At 42.5% G+C, this 7223-nt stretch overlaps 1 pseudogene; it reads left to right on the plus strand.

Annotated features, from left to right (window-relative positions):
- Positions 1–1936: 1936 nt before the first annotated feature.
- LOC117935226 lies at positions 1937–4514 on the plus strand (annotated as a pseudogene).
- The last annotated feature ends 2709 nt before the right edge of the window (positions 4515–7223 follow it).

A 7223-nucleotide genomic window follows, 5' to 3' on the forward strand; every position in this document is an offset into this window, starting at 1 on the left:
GCAGCAGTAGCTGAATGAAGCCCAGGTTCTCACCCTGAACTTTCTGCAATGAAACCCTTTTCAGTTCTTTTCCATAGAGTGACCTTCATAACAATGGCTTCTGAGTGGGATGTCAAGCTGGGTGTGGAGAACAATGGTGGGTGGGTTGGCCAGATACATAGAAAGGCCCTGTTGATAAACCTCTCAGTTTTGAATCGAGATGGTTGTAACACAATTCATATTCATTAATTTCACAGTTTTATACCAGACCCCGTAAATGTCAATTTCACTGCCAATCTGTATTGTTGTGTGTTTCCTTTTGTCCAATTTTTTTTTGTTTCATTAACTGTTCTTAATTTAGGCTTATTTACCTGTTTCCATTTGGAAAATCAATAATTATATGAGGTAGACTCTGTAAGCGCCTTCTTTAGCTGTTGTTGTAATTTTATGAAATTGTAGTTTCTTTTTTAATACTCCCACCTGTAATTAGTGAGCAGAAACGTAGAATCCAGAGTTATCAGAAAGCTGTTTTTGTCTCTGAAAAGGCTGGGATCATTTAGAATGTTTTAATAGCAGGGTTCTATTGGTGGGGGGAAAAACTGCTTTTACCAGCATATAGGCTCATTAAATGCTGCACTGGTTTGTGTTTAAAACAGAATCAATGTTAGTTGCAGTAATTGGTCCCGTTTAATAAATAAAATAAAAAAAACGCCACTGTATATGTGTTCAAGTTTTCTGGAAAAGCACAATTCTTTTACAAGATCTCCCAGTCCCATCATCAAAATAAACAAAGCCCAAGCAATAATACTGACCATGTTATTCAGCCAAGTCTCTCCTTTTCACACCCCATTGCTCATTATTCCCCTACTTTATTGGACCACTTCTGGAGAATGGATTCCACGGCTGACCACTCGCCACACTGGGCCCTCTCAGGGCAGAGGTGCCTTAGACTCCCCAACATCTATAAAAGATCACTAAGGTGTGGTTCTGCTGCCCTAAGCAATCCTCAGACCACCACTAATTGATAAGAGCGTTTAAAGCTGAGATTAATACCACAATCTAAGTGAAGGGAGAGACGAGGAGGGGTCTGTTGCACTTATAAATCAATGCATGGTTAGGTGGAACATTTAGATTGGGAGCTTGGAAGTCTTCAAGGACCACAGCAGTTCTTTTTCTCCTTTGTTTGAAGATAAGTCTGGTGTTACAGTATTTCACAGTGAAGAGCATCTATTCTCCTCACATGGGTAGTTTGACTTGGACAGATAGGAAGAGATACAAGGGAAGAGAGCAAGAGAGGCAACTGAAAAGTGGGAGTAAAAGAGACTGCGAAGGGATTAACGTGATTTAAAACCTCTCCTACCTCCACCTCTCCTCCCAGTGGTTTTTAGAAGCGGACTGGAACATAATGAAGACAGTCCATCCAGCTATTCTTTTGAGCTTTCCATTTTACACAGTAGCTGCAATTAGGCTTGAGTGTGTGTGTGTGTGTGTGTGTGTGTGGATGCATGTGAGGAAATTAAAGGAATACATCTCATTGAGTTTGTGTAGACGTGTCTTGTATGTTTTCCTTGTATTTATGCACGCATGTCGACATAAATCTGTGCTTCACCTTGCTGTTTTCCCCTCCTTCCATTCTGCTTCTTGTCTTAATGACCCCAGGCAACCGCCTGAGACGGCAGGCTTCAGTAGGAGCAGGGAGAGAAGAAACAGGCAAATTAATGATCCCACAGCACCGCTCAGATAAGAGGCGAGACATATTTCCTCCTCAAAAACAGCAAAAACAACAACAGCCACCTGTGTTAGATTATCTCCTCACTCGCTCACTCACTTGCTCCTTCGCTTCCTCCTCTCTCCCTCCCTTATGTGTTCTTAATGCGTCACTGCCCTCACCCTAAAAGTGGGCATTTATTTGCTAGTAAAAAAATAAAATAAAAAAAGGCAAAAAAAAATCGAAGAGATGGGGAACTCGCTGTCCACTCCACTGGTGCTGAAAAAACAGGAATACCTGGCGTGCTCCAGGGCGACGCAGTGTTTACAAGGAGTCCACACATTAGACTGCACTGATCGCCATTACAGGTCCAACCAAACATTTTTACCTTGAAAACAAAACACTTGGGGAAGACGCCAGAAGCAATTCAGATGGCCCTCTTTTATGCTCACCGCCATTCTCACACATCAGAAACCAATTCTTTACTTTTACTTACCTGCTCCGCACCAGCGATTACAAATGTCACATTACTGCAGTCATAAACGGAAGGCAGCACATCGAACACAAGTGTCTGCTTCAGTAACTCTGCTCACCGTGTAAATAACAAGCGCTGAAGCTGGCTGCTTATTGTCAGTTCTCAATACACTCACAAATAAATGCACAGACACACACACTCATAAAGCAAAGTCACAGAATGCAAAGCAACGTCTGCTTTTCTAGGTGAATGCTGCCTGTAAACATGATGAGAACAGAGCCAAGCCCGTCTGCACGCAGCCCTCTGTGGTAGTGTATTATGCAGAGGGAGCCAGAGAAATAGCCCTGTGGCACAAATTGATTGCTAGAGACATATGTTGGCAACGTGGTATTTCACTCTGTGTGAAATCTTCCCTATGGGGGCAGACAGGGTAAAACATAGAAGGTGGAAGAAGAGGGAAGGGTGCACAGGTTGTGGAGGAAGAAGGAAAAATTGAGTATGAAAAAAGCATGTATGCTGGGTTTGTAGTGTGTGAATGTGTATGCAAGGGAGCAGACCTCGATGATAAGCGAGTTATCTTACTACGCTGAGAGGGTCGTTTTTTTTAGCAGTTCAGTAGAGAGAAGTATGATGGAGAGGGATGGATGGACAGGGGAGGATGCTGGGAAGTGTGTGTGGTGTGAATGCGTGGTGCAGATGAAGAAGAACATTAACCGCCACTGGGGACAGAGAAACAAGGAATATAATTCTTCACTCTTTTTATATACATAATACATGAGCGTGCATTTATACCGCACATGTAGACATGAATTGCCCATGACACAGATCTCCACAAAACATGCAATTACACAACTTACACACACACACACACACACACACACACACACCCAAAAACAAGCATAGTGGCAGATTACAAATCCCATTCCCTCACACCTCCCCACCTCACTCACTCACCCGCCCACCCACACTTGTGCTTCCATTAGCATGTAATCACCCGTTCGTCATCCACATCTTCAAGACATGTTGAGATTGTGTTGATTCCCGAGACAGTTTCACAAGTCGCCATGCTGAGGTTGCCTTTGCTAATATGTTGACATTATTAGAAGTGATCAGATGCTTTAAAGGTCCCTTACTGTAAAAAGTGAGATTTCCACGTCTTTTGATTATGAAGCAGGTTAAAGGTGCTGTAGATATACTGAGAAAGTACCAAAACGCTCAATCCCCAGAGAAATGCACTCAGCCTGCATTTAGAAATTGCGCCTTTGAACGAGCCGTCAGGACTTCTGTGCAGTTCAAATGTCACAACTATACTATGTATGGGTGGACGCTACAGAAAGTGACGCTACAGTGCCGTCACAGTCAATCCCCAGCTGCAATACAGGTTGAGATTTGGACAATCATGAGCAGTCTGGGCCTTTTGCGAGGGAGGCTTAAAGAGACAGGTGGTAAATCAGAGCATTTAACACAGGTACTTATATTAGGACAGACAGTATGAGAATGGGGTTTCATTGCAGAGCATGTGAACTCACATCCCTGAGCAGTTTAACACTGTCAGATCTACAGAGATACCCTCAGACTTTGACAGTGGTTCTGTGTGTGCCACTTAAATAACAAGTAGGTATGTGGAGTTATTTAAAGCAAGGAGGAAGATGAATGCTGAATTCAAGTCACATTGAATTTTGCATGAGTATGAGGCATCACCTTGGTAGTTATGGAACCCACACAGTGTTGACACAATTGGCCACACGTCCGTGCTTACACAAGATAACATAACCCGATTTGTTGAGGTTCTATCCGCTGACCAATCAGCTATCTTAACCTTAACCACTCAAGGTTAATGCCCAACTCTAACCAATCAAGCTGCTTTGTAGGGCGGGACTTGCCTAGAAGTCACTTGGGATCCACGATAAGAGATGCACGGGTTATCTGAGTGGTGATTACATGTGAAGATGTTTTGGGTATAGATCGCCTAAGTAAACAAGTGTGCTGATGTAGATTGCCAATAGCAAACACAATAGCTGATCCGGATGGGTCCAACCAAAGACAAGTTGATGGTCAGGAGGATCTTCCACGTTGTCCAGGACAACCTATACATCGAATTTGGCAGGGAGTTCCAGTTCGTGTGCCAGGAGCTGGAAGATGGAGATAAGCTGCGGCAGGGCAGCAGGGTCCATCTGTGGCTGCAGGACATGAAGCTCACCGCCTTCCCCTTCCTGGGAGCCAACACCTACAGCACGTTCCTAGCGGGCCAAGACCGTATTGCTGGGCCCGCTAGAGGGGAGGGAGGGACGGCAGAACCAGAACTCAGCGGGAACCACTGTTGAACCCTGCTTCAGTAATACGAGAGGTTAAATAAAGGGAGTCTGGCTGCTTCAGATCTTTACTACATGAGGCGTTGGGGCTCACGGAAACACTACCGCTTTTATTCACAGGGGTCGCCAAAATCAACACAAAATGGAAATTCCCAGTATTCATTTTGAGTACAAGTTTTAGGTGCTCGTACTTTAATTGAGTGTTTGCACTGCATACTTCTTTACATTTCTACTATACTTCTACTACAATGAGGATTTTCCGTAGCAGACGGAAAGCGCTTTGAGCAGTTGTTAAGACTGGAAAAGCGCTATATAAATACAGCACATTTACATTTACATTTATCAAAGTGTCCTCTGCATAGATATGTCAAAATGATGTCCAAAAGAGCATAAGATAGACCTGGACGGGGGCCTTGAAACCTACCAGGAATAATAGATACTCCTGCCTCTGCCCTCTGTACAGGGGGACCAGAATTTCTGACATTACCCGTGGAAATAGCTCAAGATCTGAATGATTAGTTCTGTAGAGAGCAAAATACAGAAACAGATGTGAACATCATGTGTAAGGTGGTAAATCCCCCCCAAACAACATAAGTTGTAAAGAGAGATGAGATCCAATTACCAAAAATGTTGAGGTACTTTACATTGAAGCGCAAAGAAAACATCTACATTCCACTAGAGTATGAATCAGTGGATGTTGTGTGTGTGAAGGCAGAGATGAAGCAACTGGTATAAAAATAGACAAGGAAGTGTCAGGACATGAGTGGGTGTAAGTGGGCGGTGAGATGAGGACGGAGGGAGGTTATGTTTGAGAACCACAGGAGTAGGTGAAAGAGAGGGAGCACAGGTTAAAAGAATGACAGGTGGACGTGAAGAGATGAATTCTCAGAGGAGAGCATATTTTTCACACCATTTCTCTTGCTTTCTCTTTTTCATTTTTAAAACACCCCCTCTATCAGCCGCTATCACCGCTATCATGAATCTTCGCGCACAGGAGCCATTTAAAAGGCGAAGCAGATGTGAGCTGTGATGTCAGACCACACAGACAATATTTTGATTACCTCTCTTAGTAACTAATCAGTCTTTAGGGGGACTGCCAACAGTTTACAGATGAATGCGCTCAGATCAGTAGCTGACCATGAATGTGGATGTCTCTTCCAACCTACTGTATACAACTGAATGTATCCAAGCTGACATAGCTGGACTTGCTCTCACAACATCAGGTGGAAGGTTTTTCTCCCACGGTTAGAATTTCCACTTCATAAAAGAATGCAGGTGATAAAAAGCGCTTTGTGAAATACCCCCCAATGGTCGCCCCAGCATAATAAAAAACTGAAATCAATAAGAAAGGACTTACTCTGTTAATTTCTCATTGTGTGTGTGTGTGTGTGTGTGTGTGTGCAAAGCATAGATCACATGAATTTGAGTGTGCAGAAATCCCAATTAAAAGCAGAAAGGGATAAATTAATGCAATTTTAGTAATACTGCCTTTGTGCTGTTGAAGGCAGCAGCGTCTGGTTTAAGTCAGTAATACTGGTTATGATCATAATCAATCTGTACACTGAGTGCTGCCAAACGGGTTCATTTTGATCCTACTTAACAGCATTCCTCTAGTTAGAGGGAAAAAGCAGCGATAGCACCATTTTAAAAAGAAAGAGAACATGAAAAAGCCCATCTCTGTAGTGCCATGAAAATAAAATGTTTCCATTATTTTACATAATGCTGATCGCGTCTAATTGCCTTTTGCCTCTTGTCATTTCCTTTATGAGAGAGCTACTTATTCTGCATCTTGCTTCCCACGGAGGAGTTCCCGACACTCAAAAAGCACTCAGCATGTCATTCTCTCCTTGATATGTGTGAAGATATGCTGTGCTATGGCAGTGTGTAAAGCAGACATGGAAGCTCCAATCAGACATGCCAGAAACATGGATCTGTTTAGAATGTGTTGCTGAATTGGAATTGAGTCTAAATTTTATTCTTTACATCAAAATTTTTCTTTATCTACTGTTCTACTTCACAATATTTTTTGGAAACGCTAGCAGCGTTTAGGGAGGAAAATGTCATTGTTTTATTTTCTGTCCACCAATTTGGTCCAGAGTGTTGTATCTTCACAACTCTTGGATGTATTGCCACACAATTTTGGTTTTTTTAGCCCACCCTGCTGGGTATAGGCCTGCCTGTAATTTCCTGTAATCTATTCAATTTACACACATAGATAAAAAAGCAGTGGAAATCCAGGTTTTTTAAATCAGGCTTAAAACTGCTGCTGTGGTTTAGGCTGGGATCAGGCTTGAACAGAAACTATAGTATAGTATAGTACTAGGTTCATGTAGGGTTAGGCCTGATCCTTTGGATCTGATCATGCTCTAGTACAGACATCTCCGTTGGATAAGTTCTAATAACAATGCTGATCTGATAACTGTTGACCTAATGTCATCAGGTCAAAGTTCTACATCAACATTCCCAACAACCTCAGATGTTTGTAGTATGCTACCATGCTAAACTAAGATGATAAATATGTAAATCCCGCTAAACATCATAATGACTTTAGCATTCTGGTCAAAGCGCTGCTGTGGCCAAGCAGCTATGGTTTGTATTATTTGAATAAATCCAGTTTATTTTCAAACGTTGTGGTAGTTTACAGTGTGGCCATTATAATCACTGCTCTGTTTCTTAATACAAAAGTTTTCAGGATACCCATGGAGATATAAACTGGAATGCCCGCAGTGTAATGTGTTTTATTTCGGCA

The sequence above is a fragment of the Etheostoma cragini genome, chromosome 19 (assembly GCF_013103735.1).
Source record: "Etheostoma cragini isolate CJK2018 chromosome 19, CSU_Ecrag_1.0, whole genome shotgun sequence".
NCBI classification, from domain to species: domain Eukaryota; kingdom Metazoa; phylum Chordata; class Actinopteri; order Perciformes; family Percidae; genus Etheostoma; species Etheostoma cragini.